This window comes from Ptiloglossa arizonensis, chromosome 6 (assembly GCF_051014685.1).
Source record: "Ptiloglossa arizonensis isolate GNS036 chromosome 6, iyPtiAriz1_principal, whole genome shotgun sequence".
NCBI classification, from domain to species: domain Eukaryota; kingdom Metazoa; phylum Arthropoda; class Insecta; order Hymenoptera; family Colletidae; genus Ptiloglossa; species Ptiloglossa arizonensis.
The window spans coordinates 14,526,858-14,551,008 of NC_135053.1; the positions used below are offsets into that span (position 1 = coordinate 14,526,858).

General features: G+C 43.9%; 1 protein-coding gene across 1 annotated transcript in view; it reads left to right on the top strand.

The window, feature by feature from the left end:
- Positions 1–782: 782 nt before the first annotated feature.
- The window catches only part of LOC143148306 (discoidin domain-containing receptor 2), a 236,236-nt gene continuing 212,867 nt past the window's right edge, over positions 783–24,151 (top strand). Inside the window, exon 1 of the mRNA XM_076314535.1 lies at positions 783–802. The gene's annotated coding sequence lies outside the window, so the exon portion shown is untranslated. The remainder of the gene's footprint in view (positions 803–24,151) is intronic.

Sequence of the window (24,151 nt, forward strand, 5' to 3'; positions counted from 1 at the left end):
CGGATCGCACCTATCGAAGTATCCGAGCACAGTCCCGCTCCTCTAAACGATCCGTGTTTATCGCCACGACTTTATGGACCTTGCTTCTCTCCCGCTCGCACTCACTGCTTCTCGCGACACGTCCCAGAGTACTCCGAGGAAGCCGTGTGTTTTCGCATAAATTCTCGAATTGCACACGGACTTCTGGACGCGAAAAGACACGTAACGCGAACGCGTCGAAAGTGTACGGTGCAGGAGATCGAGCGTAACGGAGAGCCGTTACGCGAACGTCGTGAAACAGAGGGCTAGAGCACAGACAGTTAAACCCAAAGTTTAACATCATCGAACCGCCCGTATCGTCGCGTAAACAATTTCTACCGTTCGATTCGCTTGTCCGTAAGTCCAACACGGTACGATACAGTCGCGAGATTTAATTACGCGACGTTTAACCAACTCTGACGATATTAATTCACCATCGGTCGTACCGTGGCGATTCCGTACCGCGACACCGATAAATTCCGCAACGTATCTCGCCGGCCAAGTAACGTTGTTAAGAACCTCTTGTTCGTTTGGCCAACAAATGCGGCGCTATCTAGAAATTTGCATCACGTTCACCCGGTACGCCCGATATAACGCGGGACCTTCCAATGGCGGTCAATTATTCAAGCACGAAAGGTCAAATGCCCGGGCGTGTGTAACTCATTAACGAATACACGAAAATTTCGCGCGAGCAAGCGAGACGGCTACCGGGGAGCCAGCGGCGTTACATAAACGCCTGGACCCTCGAGCGGAGCGCGCTGCCGCAGCTGAAACAGCGTTACAGGTAACGACGATGGCCGGCCACGCTATGCTAAATTCAATTTTCAGTATCTTTTCATCAGAATTCCTTCCATGCATACGTTATACACGGCGAAATGAAGCCGGCGTGGCTCCGTTCTCGGAACGATACACGGGCAGCTTTGCGCGGCGGGCGTCGCTTGACACGGGAATCTCGATACACGCACCAAACGTGCCGGCTCAATCAGAATTTAGTATCACGCATGGACAGACACGAATTCCATCTGCGATTGTACGCGATACCGTGTATTCCCGGAAGAAACATTCAGGGAATCCGTTAATAGTCTCGAGCCGCTGAACACCGCCTTTATCGAATTGTGAGCACGCTCGCGTCCGCTTTCCTTTTGAAAAAAAGTCAGATAATCCTTCGATGCGAAGGTAACACAACTCTTGGCGTGTTGTGTTCTTTTGGTTCTCTTTACTATGATTTTTCATTTACTTGGAGGTTGGACTTCGAGATAGATACGAGTTAGAATGGAGTAGCAAAGGGAAGCCTTGAATTTTACAATATTGTACGCTCGTCGTCGAACGAACTTTGTGCCTCGATGACGTAACTTTGAGCGTGTTATATTCTCTCGTTTTCCTTACGTATGATTCTTCATTCGTTTAGAAGTACACTAGGATAGGTATTAGTCGAAGCAGAGTTTTTCGAACAGTCTTACCAGTGTTAGCGGTAATACTACTTAGTGGTGATACTAATCAAACTGTTGGAAAGTTCAGATTATAATAAGTAGTTTATTATGATATGCAGGGATCTCGCGTATCTAGTAGTATAGTTCCCGTACACACAAGAATACAATGTAGGGACTCGAGGAGTACAATGTGATATGTCTTCGTGACTCTGGACCTGGAACTCGACTGGTAGGAAAAACAAAAACGTAAAACGGCCAAACCGTTGACCGCGCGGCGGACGACCCTTACGCGCCAATACGGAGACAGTCCCAAAAATCGACATCTGGCATCCCTAAGATCGTTGTTGCATTCATTCCAACACCCTTCCTCAACAATGATCATTCTTATTTACTTTAAAGAACTAAAACAGTCCGCACTTATTAATGAAAAACTTTAACTTCACTTTGCCTAAAGGTTTTGTTAACATATCCGCTAACATTCGTTCTGTGGGACAATATTCGTAGTTCACGATTCCCTGACTATGCACATCTTTTATGTAATGAAACTTAGTGTCTATATGTTTAGTTCGATTATTAAACTTGTCACTACACACAAGCTTTAAGCAACTTTGGTTGTCCTCATAGATGGTTGTATTCCTTCGATAGCCATCTTCTTCCCCGAAATCTTGAAGCAAACGGTGCAACCACAGTGCTTCCTGAGTTGCTTCTGCAAGTGCAACGTACTCAGCCTCCGTGGACGATAATGAAACACAAGATTGTTTCCTGCAAGCCCAACTTATCGAACCTCCAAAGAGCTGAAATACGTATCCGCTGATGGATTTTCGATCGGTTTTGTTTTGGGCCCAGTCCGCGTCAGCGTAGCCGATTAATCCCTTACTTCCGTCTGATTGGCCCAGTCTCAGCTCGTATCGCTTTGTCCCCTTCAAATATCGAGCAACTCTCTTTACCTCGGTCCAATCATGCGTTGTAGGCTGTTTATTATATTGACTTAAAATTGCAACACTCGCCGCTATGTCCGGCCTTGAGTTTACTGCTATGTATAACAAAGCCCCAATTAATTGCTGATATTTTTCATTCTCTGTAAATTCTATTCCATCTTCCCTGTATTTCAGGTATCCTTGGTCTAGCGGTATGCTAGCTATTTTTGCATCCTGTAATCCGAATCTGTGCAGAATTTTCTCTATGTATTTTTCTTGCTTTACGCAATAAAATCCTCTCTCATCTTTCCTTACTTCTATGCCCAGATAGTGTTTAAGTAGTCCTAAATCATTGAGATGGAAATGTTCCTTCAGAAGATCAGCTGTTTCATCGATTTTGCTTACATGTTTTGATGCAATTAGAATATCATCTACATATACAATAATGTAAATTAATTCGCCCTTGTCGACTTTCACGTACAGGCATGGATCCGCTTGGCCTTGTACAAAATTATGCTTCTTTAGTAATCCATTTAATTGATCGTTCCAGATTTTCGCGGCTTGTTTCAGACCATAAATACCTTTATTCAGTTTACAGACATAATTTTCCTTTCCTGACTCTGCATATCCTTCCGGTTGCCTCATATATATGTCTTCCGATAGCCTTCCGTTGAGAAACGCTGTCTTCGCATCGAAATGCTTGACTGACATTTGTTTTTGACCTGCCACAGCTAGAAAGGTTCTAAAGGTCACTTGCCGCACGACAGGTGCAAACACCTCGTCGTAGTCTGTCCCATATTTTTGGGAAAACCCACGAGCAACAAGTCTTGCCTTGCATCTTTCAATAGTCCCAGCACTGTTCCGTTTCAATTTAAACACCCACTTACACGTAACTATGTTTTTATCTTTCGGCTCAGGCACTATATCCCATGTGTCATTTTCATTCAGGGAAATGATCTCTTCGTCCATGGCCCTTTTCCATTTGTCCTTGTTGGGTCCTGATAATGCCTGTTTCGCGTTCCTTGGCTCATTTTCTTCAACTGTAACTGTATTCAGAGAAGCCATGTACCTATCCGGTGGCACACCACGGTTTTTCCTCTCTGATTGTCTATTTCGCACAGAATCTTCAATTCTTGGTTCTTCTGATGGCAATTCTTCTTCGGACCGTTCATCGCTTGAGCTTCCTTGGTTCTCTTCGTTGTGGCTCGCCTTCGATGGAAACGTGATCTCATCATTATCCGTACGAATTGATTTATCTTCATCCACTTTGTCTAAAAATATCACGTCACGGCTAATTTTGATTTTACTTGTTTCTGTGTCCAATAATCTGTAGGCTTTTGATTCCTCCGAATAACCAACGAAGGTGTATTTTTCAGCTTTGTTATCTAGCTTCTTTCGCTGTTCCTTATGAATGTAGATATACGCATTGCATCCGAATATATGTAAGTTTCTGACGTCTGGTTTTCTTGAATGCCATAGCTCATACGGGGTCTTTCTTATGGCTTTTGTTGGTAGGCGATTTTGCAAATAATTCGCGGTGTTTATCGCCTCTCCCCAATATTTTTTTGCTAATTTCGCGTCCAACAACATACATCTTGCCATTTCTAATAAGGATCTGTTCTTTCGTTCTGCAACACCATTTTGTTGCGGTGAATAAGCAGCGGTATATTGTACTTGAATCCCTTCCTTTCTCAAGTATTTTTGCAGATATTCATTTACGTACTCCCTTCCTCTATCTGACCGTATCTTCTTCGGCTTTTTCTGAAACTGCGTCTTCGTCATTTCCACAAATTCCTTGATGCGTTCTGCAGCTTCATTTTTATGGTCAAGAAGATGAATATTCGTATAGCGGGAGTAATCGTCAATGATGGTCAGAATGTACCTTTTATTGCCCGGTGTTACTGTTTGCATAGGTCCGCAAACATCAGTATGAATAAGATCCAAAATTGCATTTGATCTGTTCCTTGATTCTTTCGGAAACGGTATACGCGACATTTTGCCAATGATGCAACACTCGCAAGTTATGCGTTGTCCACAGCTGATTACCCTTATACCTTTAGCTAACCTTTTTTCGCTAAGCTCTTTTACTGCACTTGGGTCCCGATGACCAAACCGTCGATGCCAGGTATGCTGGCAATTTTCGGTGTGCCCAGTGTTACTGTTTCCGCTTGCGACATGTGCCTCTTCGACTACATTTAGCTGGTAAAGGTTTCCAGATGTCGTGGCTCTTGCTAAAAGTTTCCCATCTTTTGAAATTGTGCAGTCTTCTTTAACGAAAGTCAACCTGAAACCTTTTTCGGTTAGCCTTTTGACCGACAATAAATTAGACCCGAGTGACGGAACGTAAAGCACGTTAGTCACTTTCACTTCCAAAACTTTTTCTGCGTCCACTCCACATTTAATTGTTCCCGATCCGATCCCATGCACTTTGACCACTTTGCTTTCGTCTGCAAGGCGCACGTGGCCTTGCCTCTTTGTGTCCAATTCTTGAAAGAATTCCTTTGACGCTGACATGTGGCTAGTTGCACCGGAATCAATGATCCAAATGTGAGGTCTCGCATTTTCTTTAGTTTCGGCTTTCGAGCACGTTTCTTCTGGATTATCCGTCGAAACCTTTGCATAAAAGCTTATATCGTTTGAAGATTTTCCTTCCGATACTGTATTGGCTTTTCCTTGCTTATTTTTCCAGGACTTGTATTTTGTACAGTCACTTTTGTAATGCCCCGGCTTCTTACAAAAATAACAGGTCCTTCTTGATTGGGCACCGCTTCTGCATCCAAAATCTGTTTTCATTGCCGTTTCGGCACCTTGTGCATTCTCCCTTGTGTCCTTTGCCCCTTTACGCCTTTTGAACTCGTCTATTAGTTTTCCCTTTACGAGTTTCAAAGTGAAATCGTTTTCCGGTCTGCTTTCAAGGGCTGTAACCAACGTTTCGTAAGATTCAGGGAGACTTCCCAATAGCATTGCCGCCATTAAATTATCTGGTAGGTTTTGTCCGAGAGCCGTTAAGTCATTTATGTACCCTGACATTATGGTAATGTGTTGCTCCATGTCACCATCTTCCTTCATTACCGTTCGGCACAGTCGCTTTAACAACAGAACCTTACTTGTTAAGGTCGACTTTTGGTGGTAATCCTTTAGTGACTCCCATGCTTCACGTGCGGTTTTCGCATTCCTTATGTGTTGCAACTGAGTGTCTTCAACTAAGAGACCAATTGTGGCACGTGCTTCATTGTCCTTCTGCGTCCACGCAACGGTCGCTGGTTCAGGTTTCTCTTCTGCTATCACATTCCACAATTTTTCTTTAATCAGCAGCAGTTCCAATTTATAACTCCATACCGAATAATTCCCACCGTTTAGTTTCTGGATTGAGAAAGCACTACTTACACCAGACATTTTGACTTGATTCACTTTTATATCACACACACAAAAAAAAAATTTGTACTGACTTTATAAACACCTTAGTCACTATACACTAGCCCTGGGCCCATAACCTGTTGGAAAGTTCAGATTATAATAAGTAGTTTATTATGATATGCAGGGATCTCGCGTATCTAGTAGTATAGTTCCCGTACACACAAGAATACAATGTAGGGACTCGAGGAGTACAATGTGATATGTCTTCGTGACTCTGGACCTGGAACTCGACTGGTAGGAAAAACAAAAACGTAAAACGGCCAAACCGTTGACCGCGCGGCGGACGACCCTTACGCGCCAATACGGAGACAGTCCCAAAAATCGACATCTGGCATCCCTAAGATCGTTGTTGCATTCATTCCAACACAAACTATTGTTATTATCACTAATTACCGACATTGTTATTGTTAGATTCCAATTACCGTGTTCACCCATCCGGGGCTCAGATGCTTCTACGCCAAATAACATGTTGCAATAGTAATGGAGTCACTTAAGATTTAACAAACTCGGTCCTTTTCGTTTCCCTTTAATGTCGCGGATTCCTGGAACTGTGATATCATTTCTGAGAAATTCCGCGAATGGAAACATTCGTGGAATTTGAGCAAGATTTTTTCGTGGAATATTAACTTAACAGGAGGATACAATGTAGACAAGGAGGTGGCTCGATTCTGCGGATTCCTGGGATTCCGAATCTTTTGTACGAAGTTGAAGAAAATTGAACGTATTGTTGTACATTTATCGAGAAATGTTGAGTTCTAATACGGTAAACATCGATAAGTGGATCCCGCATAAACAAAAGCTCCGCGGGGCTCTGCATAAACTTTTCGGATTATGAAGGGCTCCGGGGACCAAGAAGTTTGAGAACCGCTGAGTTGGAGAATTTAAATAATCAATTGTTGGAAGATTGTGTGCTCGACCGTGTGAATCCTTCTATTAATGTTTTCTGTTTCCCGGCGTGGTCGTAAATTGAATTAATTGAGAATGATTACTTGCTTCGGGATGTACAACCAGAAAATGTTCCTTTGTTGAAACGGCCATTAAGAGATATAAAGTTCATTTGTACACGCAACGGATACGGTATTCGGAGCGTGGTTGAACACGCAGATTCACCGCCACGATTTCTGAATCCGACACTCGCGAACTTTGACTCGTGAAACGTAAAATAAACACGTCCATTGAGACACAAAAGGACACGACCACAGACCACCACGCGTGGGAAAACGGAAGACGATAATTTCTAATTTCGTTACGTTTTTCGGTGCGATAAACCACGTTTTCCCGTTACTCCGCGGCCATCTTTATCACACGTCGCGTACGTTACAATTTTGTCTTAATTACTTAACGTTTCTATTCCCTGGGCGCAATTTTCGAACAATTTTACCAGATTCGGATGAAGTATTGTTCCTACACCTAGAAAGTTTCCGGTTACAAGAAACTCGATACAATCGAGTAGTATACCGAAGCGAACTATTGCACAGAGGTGCGAGAAATTAAAAGCACACTCGTCGCTTTGATTCAAATCAAACGTTTGCCGGAACGTAACCGATGAGCGCGCGTATTGAGGCGTGGAAAATTCATTTTCGCCGGGTGCTTCTTTCGAATCGTGTGATCACAACGACGATTCGTTGAATCTCCCCCCAGCAACGAGAACTTACGCAGCAACGGTGCTGCTCGGTTGCCCATTACAAATCTAGCTGGTTCGCTTGTTCAACTATTCTGTATTTACTCGGAATAGATGGAATCGATGCTCACCCCACGCGGTGCTGCTATTCGGGCACGTTTCGCTACGTTTCCAACTTCGCGGTTCTCGTAGTATACACGGTGATCTATTTTAATTTATGAACGGATGCATTTCGGGACAATGCAACGATTCGAATAAAAGTAAAACGGAGCGTGTCGATGTTAGATATCCGAAGAGAGACGTTAGAGTATTAAAAATGGTCGATTGGAACGTCGAGAGTACATCGATATTATTTTTCGAAGGAAAAGGTAAGAAGAGTAAGGAGATTGTGCACGGTATGATCGGACTGGTGAAGTGGGAATGGTTTGGCTCGATTATGGTCGACTCGGTATAATCGACACGGTTACGATCAGATTAGTAGAATAGACACGACTTTGGCGAGACTTGTAGAATAAGTAAGATTCTAGTGAACCGGTAAAATAGACACAGTTCTGGTCTGACTAGTAGAATAGACGTGTTACTGGTAAGACCAGTAGAATAGGCGTGTTATTGATAAGACTAGTGGAATTGACGTGTTACTGGTGAGACTAGTAGAATAGACGTGTTACTGGTAAGACTAGTAGAATAGGCGTGTTACTGGTTAGACTAGTGGAATTGATATGTTACTGGTAAGACTAGTAGAATAGACGTGTTACTGGTAAGACTAGTAGAACAGGTATGTTACTGGTAAGACTAGTAGAATAGGCGTGTTACTGATAAAACTAGTAGAATAGACATGTTACTGGTAAGACTAGTAGTATAGACGTGTTACTGGTAAGACTAGTAGAACAGGTATGTTACTGGTAAGACTAGTAGAACAGATATGTTACTGGTAAGACTAGTGGAATAGGCGTGTTAATGATAAAACTAGTTGAATAGACGTGTCACTGGTGAGACTAGTAGAACAGGTATGTTACTGGTAAGACTAGTAGAATAGATGTGTCACTCGTAAGACTAGTAGAATAGATGTGTCACTCGTAAGACTAGTAGAATAGACATGTTACTGGTAAGACTAGTAGAATAGGGGTGTTACTGATAAGTCTAGTGGAATTGACGTGTTACTTGTAAGACTAGTAGAATAGACATGTTATTGGTAAGACTAGTAGAATAGGTATGTTACTGGTAAGACTAGTAGAATAGATACTATTTTAAGAAGCTCAGCAGAATATGTAAGATTCTAAACAGACTGGTAAAATAAATATCGTTTTGGTCATCGTAGTATAAATATGCCCCTACTAAGATCCGTAGAACAATCCTGGTAAGAATAGACTATTAATTTATCGGATAAGCAGTAAACGATAAAATGTATTATATTTTTAAGAAGAAATGAAAATCAATCTTGTCGAGATCAATATTGGGAAATGCTGTCTCTATTGGCTACCTCGATTAACAGTCAAGATTGTAATAGACGGTTTCGTTAATAATCGAACATTTAACATCGCTTGGCACTGATTTATACAACTGCAGGTACTTCCACGGCTAAAGTTAAGACAGTTTCCGACATTTGTGCCGGAGTTATTCGACAGACGAGAACATCGCAACCTTCTACATCCACTTCTCGAGAAAGTCGTGCTAATTGGATACTCCTATTTTACGAAAATTAGTTCATCGACTCCGAAACGGAAATTTAATAAGGGAAAACAAATTTCCAGGATTGTGCGCGGCAAGAACGGACGTTAACGTAACCGGGGCTGGCCACGGGGGAACTACGTTCTCCAGAAACGATAACAACGCCAATCAGTTCTTTAAACGATAATGTGGCCGCACTCTGTAGGAAAATCGTTACACTCGATTATACGAGACGTTTTATAAATGTGCTCGGGAGTATGTGCGCGCCACGTGTATCGGGGGGGAGGTGTAACGGTGGAACGTATTATAATGTTTCTTGGAAGCTGGCCAGAACGCGAGTATTCATACCGGCGTCGGTTGCCAAGTGCACAGAAACGTCTAAACGTTTCCCGTGTAATCTATACTTTTTCTTGGGTACCGCGGAGTCGTTCGAATATTCAATCGAACTATCATCGTTACCGAGAACGATCGAAACGTCTCGGTAACGTAACGCGCGGCAACGTGTGCTTAAATGTATCGTTCAATCGTAAGAATATTTTCTTGCGAACAGTCGGTACACGAAAACACCTACAAATCGAATAACTGTGTACCTAAATACGAATACACAAAATGAAAACGCGAATTAATAATTTTTGTTCGAATAGTACTTTTGTTCGTACACTTTCGACTCTCTAACGCAATACACATCATCGGTCATAAAGGCGTTTAATATTTTCTTGAATAAAAATATCCAGAATTCGTACAATATCAAAACATTTCCAACTTGATCAGCGACAAATCGAGTTTCCTAAATATACAGTGGAAAATTCAAAAAAAATTCAATTCGACCTTATTATCGTCTTCTAAAGGGTTATCACACACTACTGTTACATGTTGTGATATTATTAATGTTGTAATAATACAAAAACATCGTTATACAAGCTACTGTAAAATTTCCTACTCCTACACCCCAATCCTGACACAAAAGTGTTAATCCGCAGTCCCGTCATCGAGACGGTAAAGTCACTCGTACAATAAACGCAATAACCGAAAAAAAAGTCACCCCTCGAAGTTACTAAACTCGACCTAATTACGTATCCTTCGGTCCACCTTAACGTCGTTTCGGTGGTATTTTCGTTAACCGAAGTTGAACTTTTACCGAGGAAAGAAGTTAGGTAGACGTATTCGCGCGCCCTTTTCTTTCTCCTTCGCGACGAGAAAGTTGTTTTCCCCACTCCGTGCTCGTACACGCGTTATTCAAATTGCCGTACAGTCTCCGGAGCAGGTGCACACGTACAAGGAGTGTAGGAGAGGGGGGCGTTGGTGGTTCCCCTTTCGAAATCGCAGCCACCTCCCCAAATGGATGCCTATTCGATTTGCCCCTTTTTCAATTCGCGAAATCTTTTTCCCGCTTGTGCGGCACAAACTGAGTCACAACTATGACGCTTTCGTTCCATCCACAACGCTCATTGGTATGCGAGTACACGGCTTCGCCGCGAGACGGGCGAACATATCTCGACCGGGGCGGCTGCAAAACGACGTATATACTACCCGAGCTGACGACTCGGCTGTACCCGAACTGTTTCGCCGAGCATGTGCTAGATACGCTATTATATTGTGCCGCTAGTGGCTCACGTTCACCGATAAGGTATCTCCCGGCGCCGTCTTTTAAGTCTCTCGAATTTCTCTTGGCCTATTTTCGAGGCCCGCGATAGGACGTTCCTTTCTATTGAAATTGTCATGGCGTATCGTGACCGTGCATCGTCCCATTACGTGCGCCGTACTGTTTTTAATTTAATCAACGGTTAGTGGGGGAGGAGAGTGGGCAGGGAGCGGATGGAACGCGGGACCGGTTGATAAAACGAACGGCGTTACGGAATTCCAGGCCAGGTCGGTGAAACCGTTGTTCCCGATAAAAAGAAAAGGAACGGAAGAAGACGACCGAGGAATGGTTTCCGGTCGAACAATTAGAAGGAATATCGTTCCCGTTCCGAGAAGCAGATTCAGGGCCACCGCGAAGTAACAAGTGGAATCGGCCGCTCCCGACGGACAAGTAGATTGATGATCTCCTCGATCGCACAAGTAGAATAAATCGTTCGCGGTCGGACAAGTAGAACGAGGAGAGTTCTCGCTCCTAATCAGAACCGAACGTTTAAGAATCTCCTCGAACTATCGGCTACGAAATGTCCTTGATACGATTTAACGATTCCAACGAACCAAATATCGCGTATCGAAAGGACGATTGTTCCGGTGATCCGGTTTCGAAAAATTCGATCTTCTGTGTTCGTAGTTTTGCAATTTCTCGAAGTGTACGTCTTGGAAAATGTCCGTGCGAAAGGATACCTTCCAGTTTGTAAAATTAACGAAATTACGAACGTTTGAAGAGAGCGGTGTAACGAAAACTTTGAACGCGTTTCTCTGCGGTATACATTTTGTAAACTGACCGACGCGTATATTTCATATATTTCGGTGTATTTCGAGTTCCAATCGACCGATTCATTTGAAATTTCGGGAGAACCTCTCGCAGGTGTCCCTTTGTTGCGCGAATATACGGATTTCGAAATTTGAGGGTTTTCTCTACCTGTTTCTAGCAATTCAAACACCAAACTTTTTAATCTTTGAAATTATTCCCTGTTTTGTGCTGCAGTTACTCTCGTGCTAATCAAGACACTCTTTGGTTTTCCATTCGACAATATTCGCGTCAGTTTTTCCAAACACGCTTTATTCGATACAACTCTTGAAATTCTTATCATTTTCATTCGTAAATATTCCCGAATCTTGCGCAAACATGAACAAATACGGGTGAAAACTGCACACGTAAAATTCTTGCGATTTCTGCGTGAAAAAATCCGAAACAATTCGATGTTTTTCACCGAGTATTCGGTGCGGTAATGATTTCGTTGAAACTCTCTACGGGGAAAATCGAGTGTCTTCTCGCGCGACAAAATTATACGAGTGGATAATCGTGTGATTATTTTCAACGAGCCGTGAGACATTGGCGTTTAGATAATCCCGTGTAAATTACATTCGGAATCGTAACTGTTCGAGACACTGTCGTGTTCGGGTGTCGTCTGTGTCGCGATCGTTTCAATTTAAACACGTTTTACGAAACACTCCCGATCGTTACACGGATTAGCTTATATCGCGCATAATAATACACGCAGTTTATTCGATCGACGAGTTCGTAACGTTTCATCGAAATCGTACGGTCGGATGGGCCGTGATTGCACAACGGCGCGAGTAATTTACGCGTTTGCTTCCCGTGCTCTGTTTTGCTTTCGGTATTGTTTAGGAACATCGTCGGAGTATGTTTGTTGCGCGCCCTTTAGGGTTTATTTGGAAACAGCCGAATACGCTTCGCCGGATTGGATATTGAATCGCAGCCCGATAGAGAACCGGTGAAAACCGATCTCGATACCGTGGCGCGTTAACGGGCGGAACAACCGAATCTTTGAACGGGGAAATGGCGGGGATCTCGAGAAATCGTGAACCACGTTCCGCGGATGTGGCTCCGATGTTATTTGTCGGGAAGTTTCTGGAATAATTCTGTCCTGTTTCATCGGACGAAGAAACGGTTAGCTAGTGGAAGCGCGACAGCGATCGATCGATCGGACCGAGAAACTCGAGAGAGGAACGAGCGTGCACGAACGATAGTAAAGAGAGAATCCTGTCGAAAGAAATATTTTCGTTCGAGTAACATGTGACTTTATTCAATACTGTACGTTCTCATACCTTGCAACCGCGATACGTATCTCCCTGAACAGTACCGGATTATTAATAATTTTTTTGTCACGTTTTACCAACGATCGTGTACTTTACGAACGCTCGCCAAGAAAGAGAAACGTGTCTGAAAGAGAAAAGGTGAAAAATTGAGGCGATCGATGAATATTATAATTTTACAACGAGAATATCGACGAAAGCGATCTCTCGGTTCGGAAAGATCGTAAAAGAATAAGAAGAACGAAACGTCGACTAGGATCGATCGATAAATGAGCAATGTTTTATTGGCCGGTGTATGATTTTCATTATTGGCTTCCTCGACGTCGAAACGTCATCGGTACCCGATTGCGCCGCCGGTACGGCTACTGAACGCCAAAAACGTCCCTTAAATAAGTGATAAACGTTGATGCATCGTGTTCCGGAGTGATATTTCGCTGGCGGCGGTGACCGTGGCGAGTGCGCTGTCCTGCGTCCCGCGATCGATGATATTAACGCTTAAATGGAAAATGCATGCCGCGGTAAAACGGCAGTTATTTGGGTCAGACGCGGATATTCGACGCGTTGATCGCGATAACGTTATTACACGATGAATAAGACCGATCGTGGGGGTCGCGGAACGGCCGCAATAAGCGCGACCCGCACCGAATAAGATTTTTCGGAATTTCGTAAAATGGCCGTACGCTCCCGTGGGGTATCGAAGGGAGATCCGATATTGCGGAATTTCGTGAGATATCCGCGAGAGGAAGGGTTGCGGCCCACCAGCCGGATATCCACTTTCCTTCGAACTTCTCCCCCGTGACGGTTTCTCTTTTGTGTCCTTCGTCGTTCCGTTTCTCTTCTCTTTTTCTTTTTCTTTTTTTTTCTTCTTCTTCTTCGGAGACACCTGATACGTCCTCGTAGACCCGGAGAACGATAAACGAACGCGAGTAACATTTCCGACGTAGGTCGGTTGCGTTTTATGCAGAAGTCGGAACGGTTAAGAAACTTCTTCAATAGGTTCCAATTTAAGCAGTTTCACGATTGGCGGGACGATGAGCACGGACAAGTATGGATTCAGCGCTTGAACACGATGAAACAGGGTCGTATAAATATATTCCTAACTTCGCGTTGTTTCCGAGTTACAGAGGGCTTTATGCTTCCAGTCAGAGCCGGCCACTTTTGGAACAACATCGTTTCAAATGCTGTTTCAAATAACACACGTTATCTTATTTCGCGGTTATTTAATTTTTCGTACACAATTGCGTTATCCTCGCCACGACTCCGAGAATAACGGTTACGCTCGAAGCGGTGAAACAACGGAATAATAATGGAAATTACCGATGCGTTGGGATAATGTAACACGGGCGAAGGGTTACGAATTTCTTTGATTCGTTGTAATTGTGAAACGATAATGGTACAAGGGAAGGTATCGATACAGGGAATCTTGATATTTTACGCATCCGTTGACGATTTATTCGAAGCAGAAATAACATATAGGGTGTTCAACAGGTTTTCTTGGAGACTTTCCTAGCATATTCTCTAGCTAAAAATAAATGCGTAATGTAACATCGGTTAAAAGATTCTTAACTTTAGAATTATCTCCAGACGATATCTCGTCCATGGTCAGACAAGTAGAATTGTCCAGTCCATGGCCAGACAAGTAGAATTATCTCGTCTATGGCCAGACAAGTGAATTATCTCGTCTATGACCAGACAAGTAGAATTATCTCTACTCGTCTGACCATAGACGAGATAATTCTACTTGTCTGGCCATGGACGAGATAATTCTACTTGTCTGATCATGGACGAGATAATTCTACTTGTCTGACCACAGACTGGGATAATACTACTTGTCTGACCATAGACTGAGATAATACTACTTTTCTGGTCGTAGACTGGGTAATACTACTTGTCTGACCATGGATGGGTGTCAGACTACTTAATCTCGTGTAACGAAGGAAAGGCGAGAACTGAAAAAGCAAGGACCTCGTTAAATCGTTATAACTGCGTTAAAAATCACCTCACTTTATTGCTCTTGCACTTGTTCGAAAGACAAATGACTCCGCTATGCGACAACCTGACCAATAACGTACTAACTCTTTTCATTGTGTCTAATTGTCTGGTCATACCACCACAATTTCGATATATCGAATTTTTATGGGCCAAACACCACCTTAAAGGCAAACAACTGTTAGAACTTGACAACCCCCTCTTCAAGTGGCGATTTCATTACTTATGAATCGACCACAAACAAATAGACCATAATGGAAAGAAAGTGGAAAGATTGAACTTTAGTTTGATTATCGTGGCAATTGTCTGGGTTCAGTATTAACAAAGTGGTTGCTGTTTGAATTCTACATTGTTACAGTGCTCGAGTAGTATGATCCGTCTATGGTCAGACATCTAGTACGACCACCGCATATGGCCCGACAAGTGGTATTACATCCATGATCAGACAAGTGGAAACGCGAGTGTATTGTCAGACAATTATGAATGTACGATCAGACAAGTAGTCGTGCGTGCGTATGGTCAGACAAGCTGAAATGCGGTTGTACGGTCAGAAATTTGACCTTAAACGATTTCCGGTCGAGTAATAATTCATTCGTCTCCGATGGGGTATAAATTATATTCCTCGCTGCACTGCGTCTTCCATCGTCCAGGTGTCATAACTATCGATTCCCGAAATCCGAGCGAAATGTATTTTTTTACAATCCGTTTATCTCAAAGACAGGATAAATTTCACCATAATTTTGATTTCCTCGACAGAAAAAGTCCGGCTTACGTGTACTCGCGAAGGTGGCTCAAACATTGACGAACGGACGGAAAAATGTAAAATTGAAACCAACTGTACCGATAACGCAAAAATGAACAAAATACAGGGCGCTAGCTACGCATAAATGGTACGTGACTCGCTGGTAGCGGTATGTTAGATGGTCGGTAGAAGGTATGGAAGCGAGGTTCGGAGTTAAGCACGTAGCCCGAAATGAATGAACGTGAAACTTAAAAAGTTGGAGAAAAAAGAAAGTCGCTAATTATTCTTTCTCGTATTATTAAAGATTGTTCCGAGTTCGTTCAAAGTACAATTATGGTCCTGGCAAGTACGGCCAGATTACATTCCCTAAATCGCTGACTGGGAATAGAGGTGAGGATCGTTCGTTCCTTCGTGCATCGTGGACCGAAGTCATTCAAGTGGGGAAACTCGCGGTCTACCGCGTGTACCAAACGAATTGATCGAAGTTCATTATTTGTAACACGGTTGAATCTCTGAATGCACAGAAAACGCAACGAAAGACCAATTTAATTATTACCTGGTGTTAATTCAGAAACTTCCTCTTTTTGTAAACGATGTTCGATAATAATTGTTACTTAGCCAAATGTATAAGAAATTCTTAAATCGTTGACTGAGAGGAATGGGAGTAGTACTGTGTACTTTTCTAAGTAATAATCACTTGTGAATGCTCAATTTGTAAATATTATTTAAAAATAGAATTTCTCATATATTTGTCTAAGTAACAATGATTATTACTCATCGTTTGTAAAAAGAGGAACAAAATCCTAAATTAACACCGAATAACAATTAAATTATTCTTTCGTTCTATTTTCTGTGCGTTTAAAGATTTATCCGTGTAGCAAATAATGAACTTCGATTCGTTTCATGCATACGGTAAAGATTTTGTCGAAACGCCAATTAGGACGACCGGTTCAGCGGTACCGGAAACAAGAGGACGACCGAGACGCGTTGGTGACGTTGGTTGAATAAAATCGGAAGGATGGGTTTCGCGTAAAAATGACGTCGCAGTTCTCTGGTCCGGAATCATCGAGGTTCACTGGTATAGCGCAGGCCGCGTTTCCAGCCGGTTGTGTCGGTGGCTTCTCCTTAAATCTTCATTTCTATAAATCCGTTTTCTCGTTCCGCGGGTCGAACACAATGGCCGGGGCCCGGGAGCTCGGGCCAAGCTCGGGATTCGTATTAATGATCCCTTCGTACCGAAACCCCGTTGGACGGTTCCATCCAGCGGTCGGAATGTACCGTTGGGAACGAGAACGGAATTAATATCGTGAAAAATTCGTCAGTCATAGCCACCGGCCGTCCGCGATGGCCAGAGCCTCCCAAGTGGCCCGCTCGTGATTTCGTAATGGGTCCGCCGCGCGTTTTCCTCTCGGCCAGAAATCGATTAATTCTGCTTATCGTCGGTGTCGAGAGGGACGATGGAGGGGTTTCTAATTGGAGGAAGTTCGTTGACGGGGTGTCGTCGGTGATTTCAATTATCGTCCGTCGACGAACAGCGTCGAGAACCGGGTCGACGATATTTGTCCCGTAATTGATACGATTCATTATGATAATAACACGCGGAACGGTTTTATACGATTCCACGGTCGCGGAATGGACACATGGGCTAGAATCGGAGTAGGATCTTTTCAACGTCGATGGGGAGCTGGCTCCTCGCGGACACGGTGGCTTGGTAATTGTCTACGGTCGACAAAGGACATTACGAGTCCCCGAAAAACGCGTTCAGAGAACGGGGCTGGATCCAACGGGGCGCGGAAATGAAAAAATTCCCGGCTTCGATGTTACGAGCGGCCGCGTAAATTTGACGGGAAATGTTCGAAAAATGTCCACTGCTTAGAACTCGATGGAATCGAATGGACCGTGGAACGCGCGTTCTTTGCACACGAGTGCTGGGGAACTATTCCACAGGAGGGTTTAACGCTTGGACGAGAACGGTGTTCCTTTCTTTTTCTACAGAGGGTACGCGAAAAATGGTACATTAGGGACGATTCGAGACGATTATTCACAAAAAGGTCGCGCTGTTCGATGGTCACGCAACGTCGAAGACGATATTGTATGTCACACGGGTCCGTTGACCAAGAATATTAAATCGCGGTGACTCGACAATGGCAACTCGTTCCGTTACTCGTTTGCGCAACTACGTATCGCAATTCGTAAGTAACGAATCGGATCCCATTGCTGCACAGTACCATCGATATCCAACGTTACATTCGAACGCGAACCAATATTTCCCTCCATTTGTCGTTACTCGGAGTTCTACGTGCTACGTACGGTACAAAGTCCGCCACAATGTCGTCGTCCCGATACAACCTCGATACCACGTTCCGAAAAAGAAGACCCGTGGATTCCTCGCAATACCGAACACTTTCGTCGAGGGTTCGCGCGCAACTGTATCCGTTTCCGGTTTCGCGAACGCCGCGACTGATCCATCAAACGCCCGACCACCTTGAAAACGGTGCCCTTTGTGTCCCGGAGAAGAGTATCCAGCATCGAATCTTCTTCGAGGAGGACTCCGCGAAACTTCCCCCAACAGGCTTTACCACGCCTACAGGTGTAAACCCATAAGCAGGGATCACCGATCTTAGATTTCGCTTAAGATTTACGAGGGTTTTCGCATCGAACTACTCCGCTTCGCCATACTCCGGCCCCTCTCCTCTCTCCTTTAAAGGTTCTCTCTCCTCTTTCTTCTGGTTCGCTGTATCTTCGAACCGGAGAGCAGCTTTCGCCGCGCGGCCATGCAAATTTATACGGCAAATAGTAATCCCTCCCCATCGTTCGGAATAAATCTACCAAGCCGGCGACATACCAAAGACGTAAACCCTCTCCGTTTTCCGAGTGCGCGGACGTGCTTGAAATATCACCTCGCTATAAGGAACACGTCGTGTCATTTCTGTCTCGTTCCGCCTCTCTGCTCGTTGTCTCCGTCTCTTTTTTTTCTTTTTCTCGACTGACATCCGGCACTTCCTTATCCAGAATCAACGTCACCGATTGGAAACCGAGACGGAAAACGAGCGTTTCGGAGCAACGAGAGGACCGTGCAAAGACGATACATTTTGGATACGTTACGAGGGAAGATTCTTTTTTTTAGTACAATTTTAAAAATTTGAAATCGACGACCCGGGAACTGAGCTGAAATTTTGGAAATATTACTCGTATCGTAAATCGTTGTTTTTGTACACGTTTTCGAGTCACTCGATACATCGCGTTTGGGGATGTTTAAGACAATTAAATATTCTCACGCGTTACTCGTCGTGAAAGATTTCACATTCGATGGAAATGTACGAAATTGTGCGATTTAGGGTCAATTCGTCGTTGGATACGAAAGAAACCCGATGTTTCCCGCGCTCGTGTAATTTTCGAGTCGAACGCGCGCAGTAGTTCGCGAACGAACAACCACACAGCGATCATTTTTCGTGAAATTTTAAAATCCAATTGTATACCGGTGAACACGTGACGAGCTTAAATTGAAACCGGAACGGGGGCGCAATTTCCGAAGTTTTAAGCCGAGATGTAAAATATAGGATACGTTCGACTATTGTAAATTTCCGTTTCGGATATTTTTACGGGACGCGGTCGACGGATTGTTCGTTCGAAATCAAAAATATCGGTTCTCTCGATTCGATGAGTTGCCCGGCCCTCGAATTACAAGCCCGAAATAGGATTTTCTAAATATGAAAAACCGGGTCCGGTTGAAAAATTCGAATCCCGGGACAAACCGGGCGAGCGTTCTCCCCGATGTTGCATTTCCAGCGAGCTCGAACCAAGACCGCGTATACTTCCAAATAGTACCTCCTAATAACCCTCTTATTAGTTTTCGTAAGTTTCGTAACTGAACCGGTTCGTTAACTCGAGTATCTCGCTTCGCGCATCTTCTTTGGGTATTACGTTCTCATTTTATCCGGGTTGAACGGGACGCTCGAGAGCCTCGAGGACTCTCCGGCTGGGTATCTTTTTCGCGTAATCGGACATAGAGCCGATGGGAAATCGAGCGACTCTCGCCGCGTGGAGTGTGTCTCGAAAGCGCGATACAAGCGACGCGGAGTCGCGTGGCGCGATACTACGATTGAATTTTTATTCCCAAATCGATTCGTTGTAGCTGCAGACGTACCGTTGAGACAAACGCGATATACGATTCGGTTCCGGTTCAATTTACAGTTTTCGCACGTTATCGTTCCCATCCGGCCCGAGAATAATTCCGTCCTTACCGTTATCGATGCTTTCGCGGCCCAGCCAGCTTCGACTCGGTCCCGCGATATATATCCTTTCGATTCATCGTCGAGCCACCTTCGAGCACCGGGCTCGATTGATCATCCGACGTCGTTTCTGACCGCGCGAAGTCGGAACTGTTGCTCGTTGAAATTTATATTCGAGACTCGAGCACGGATACCTTGCGCGCAAACGGTGCTCCGAAACTTTTCGACACGACTGTGAAAGACACACTGATACCGAACTTGCGTATTATATTTTTTTAAGTGTTTTCTTCGGTTCGGTATGTTTTTACGCGAGGTGCGTTTGTCTCGTTGAGAATATTTCGTTTCGTCGACGCGAACCTGGAAAATAATATTTACGCTAACGTCGAAAATAGTTCGATTCGGTCGATTTGACTTGTTTCCGTTCTGACGCCCAGATTGAATTTCAATTTCGTGAACAGTTACTCGGAATTAAATCCCAACCGGGGAAACGAAATCGTATCGGTTTAGCAACTGACCACTCACTCGAAGCTCGTGATTTCTATACCGAGCGATCTTCGATTCCCAAACGGTCCCTCGATCTCTATTCACGACCAATGGGCAGAGACTTCATTCACTCGTGTACGGTATCCTGCTCTTTTCTCGAACACGGTGTTATAGCCTTTGCCGGTAGTATAAGCTCCGAACAATACGAAACTGAAACGCTGGGACACGGAAGTGAACTTCAATTTCGAAAACCGGGAGGAGAATCGACCAAAGATACGATAAAACATAAATTCGAACGAAGTTTCGTCTTTCGCCTATTATTATAATATCTTTTACGCTATCTGAAGATACCACTTCCTTCGAATTTAACGTTCAACTTTTTCCATCTGAAAATTTCTCCGTCTCTCGCAATCCGACCCGAACTCGTTGATCAACGTGTCCGATACGTTTCAAATTCAAAATTGGCAATCATATTTCTACTCTTCTTTTATTTCCAAACGATGAAACAGTCGGACAGGTATACTTTGTTCTCGGTTCGAATTATTTTCGGTGACACGGACCTATCGTGAACTCGAATCATCTACGAATGTAAACTGCCTCGCAGTTTCACGATTCTTTCGTTTATTTGAAATTATTTGGGTTAATAATATTTTCGTGTTCTCAAAGACGATGCAAGAAAAGAATCGAAAGGTTTAAAGGCGCACGTGCCTTTGTCTCTGTAAAGGAAAAGACTTTCTTCGAGAATTTATTCGAGAGAAACTACCCGATTAATTGGCTCGATTGTTTCTCCGTTACGAAAGGGAAACGTTTCGGAAGATCTTAACAAATTTTCAAAGATGTATCTAGGCAAACGCGACCCAAAATCTATAATAAATTCCACATACGCGTGCATTGCGTACATTGCTGCACCGTCTGCACGATTCAAGTGTTCACAGCGGTCCGATGCGAAACTGGGTGGAATTTTATTAAATTTCATCCAATTGACTATGACCTGTGTGTCGAGGCTGACTAAAAAATGTCGGTTAATTGACAAAATTGCGCCGTTATGAACGAAAAACTCACATGTTTCGTAAAAGTTTGCTCCTTTGTCAGCGAATAAAAATCCGAAAAATTAAAAACTCGAAAAAGTGGTACCACCGGTCGAAGATAATCTTGTGAATTACACGTGAGCCCGAAAAATATCGAAAATTGCCAGAGTTATCGCGCCGACAGTTACCAATGAGCGTGTTTCGAGAACAACGCATTGAAAATTTACCGTGATATTTTCGTCATTAACACGATTATGTCGACGGGTCATTTTTTTACACGACTTTTCGGAATTGATTAAAAAAAAAAAGAATTCAATTTCCATCGCGTTCGGGAGAGTCAATTTTCGCGTGCTGCGCAAAATTAAACGTATAAAAAAACAATCGATCGTTTCGAACTCCTGAAAATACGAACCACCTGTACACCGGATATTAACGAACTATGGGTTCCACGATTATTCGATTACTTACGTTACGAATTCGAATTCGCGGAAGATCCCGTGCAAACTGAACCCAAACGCGAACGAGACGAGCGAAGGATAGAGCATTGTCGTTAATTCTAAATTTCGAATTTACGAAGCGTTATAATTTCCCAATGCGCGCGTGCAAATAGAATTTTATTCGAAGCCGGACATCCGATCGTATTATCCAAGGGGAGCGGAAGGGTACGACCGAATTTCCCGATGTGTATTACGCTTTCTTTCGTGGACCACCCTCCGCCGCGCTCCAACCCGTTGGTTAACCAACGACAAACGCGGAACGAATTTCCCGCTCCCGGGAAAATAATTAAATCCGATCCGTTGAATAAATTTTCATTGTAATGTCGCCGCAACGGGAACGTATCGAATTTAAATCACTTTCGCTCCGCGTTGAAATTTGTATGCGCGAAATATGAATTCGTTGAACGACCATTTTCAATTTGCCCCGCCCCTCAACCCGCCGGCGCTCCGAAAACGAAGAGAAAAAAAGGAAAGAAAAAGAAAAAGAAAAAAAGAAGCCACGCAAGTTCGTTCGTTCGCGGCAAATCGAAATTCGCTCGTTCCGCGAAGTGGCTTTTTACCTTGAATCGTGCCCCGGCTCGTCTTTTTTCCCTCCCCCCGCCTCTTCTTTCTCCCCCCCCCCCCTTCGCCTCTCGTGCATTTTTCACTCGCTCCTTTCCGTTCTAATCTCAGGAGGATTTCCCAGCCGCGAACACGCCCGCGACGCGTGCATCGCGTGCAATCACCGGCGATGGTAATGGGGCACCGTGCGCCAGTTTATCGACATCAATGACCCGTAATTATAATTAAACGTTAATCACGTAGAACCTGGATTCCAGCTGTGCGCGTGTGCATCGCCTTTTTGTACGTAGGTGTCCGTTGAAATTCGATTGCACCGTATTAGGAGAGAGTGCTCGATACGTTGGTATACGAGGAGCTCACCATTCGGTAAACGTGTACGCGTATTTTGCAATCGTTGCGAGCTTCTCGCGCGGAATCGTTTCTCGCGGGCGGAACGCTCGAATCGGGACGCGTTTACCGGGACTAACACACGGGTCACACGACCCGGAACGATGTTTTTCCAGGTTTCGCGGCGCCGTAGGTGCGAGGAGACTCGAGCTGGAAAACACCTCGAATTCCACGGGTAAGCAGATTCTCTTATCGGGGCGAACGGAATGATCGATAGCGCGCCACGACACGAAACGGCGATTCGGGCTCGCTGGACGAGCGATCTCACGAAGCGATATCGCGGCTCGTGCGACGAACTGATACCGTGACAACGTCGAACTGCTCCGAAACGTACGGCTTTCTCCGAGAATATTTTCGCGATACGCGACAGATATCGAGATACGTACGTGCAACGGAGTATCTTAATGTCCGATTTCTGACTGTACTCTTACAGGATAGGTATTTGTGTTCTCTGCAATGTGTGCTTTACGTAAAGTTTCTCTTTTGGCGGTATTCGTGGGACGTACCGTTTGGAACGTTTCAATGGAGAAAATTTAAAGAACGGTTGCGTTTTATCACTCGCGCGATTTGTAGTTTTCCGGTGTTACAGAGATTTTTGTAAATGTGAATTTTTCACTCGTGTTTTATGTATCGCGTGGTGCTTTCGCGTCAGAGAGGTGTGATGGGAGGAAATTAAACAAGAGAGGAGTATAGGTGAATTGTTCGAGATCGAATCGAGAAGAGGTGGAAATATTTCGAAGGAACTCGGTGAATAGGAAAATGAATTCGTAAATTGAATGGACAAATAACGAAACGAATTTTGCGAAACGTACGGCCCGGTGACGATAGAAATATTTACTCGACGATGTGTGGAAACAACAAGGCGAGCGAAGATTTCCTGGGAAGGAGTTGCAAAACAAATCTTCAACTTTCCAGCCGCCTTTCGCTTATCTGTATTCGGTAGCCGTTCAAAATTTTACTTGATATTCCGCGCAGCCCGGCAACTTTGAATCGTGTTTTCTCAAAACTCCGTTATTTCTACTTGCGCCCTTTCGCAATAAACAATGGGGCTTCTGTCACACACCGAATAACCCGGATACGAAATTTTAATTAAAATTTTAATTAAACGTCAGTGTCGTTGGAAGGCGATAGAAACGATTGACTTGGAAGACCGAACGAGTGTCTGACAATCGAATGTGAGACTGCTCCATTTTCTTACAGTGATATATTTCAATTTCAAAGCGACGCGACGTTGTGTATATAATTTCGGAATCCGATTGTTTATCAAAACATTGCGTTTTCCTCGATAGTTGAACTCGAGCGTTACCTCGATTTTTCAAATATTTTTTGAACAAAGAAAAGAAAACATTGCCTCGATTCTCGTAATAGAGTTTAGCTCCGAGTACGTAGCACGTGAGTAGCAATAATAAGTCGTTTCTCTTTCGTTTCTCATTTCGAACGTTGAAACGGAAACGAGCGTAAA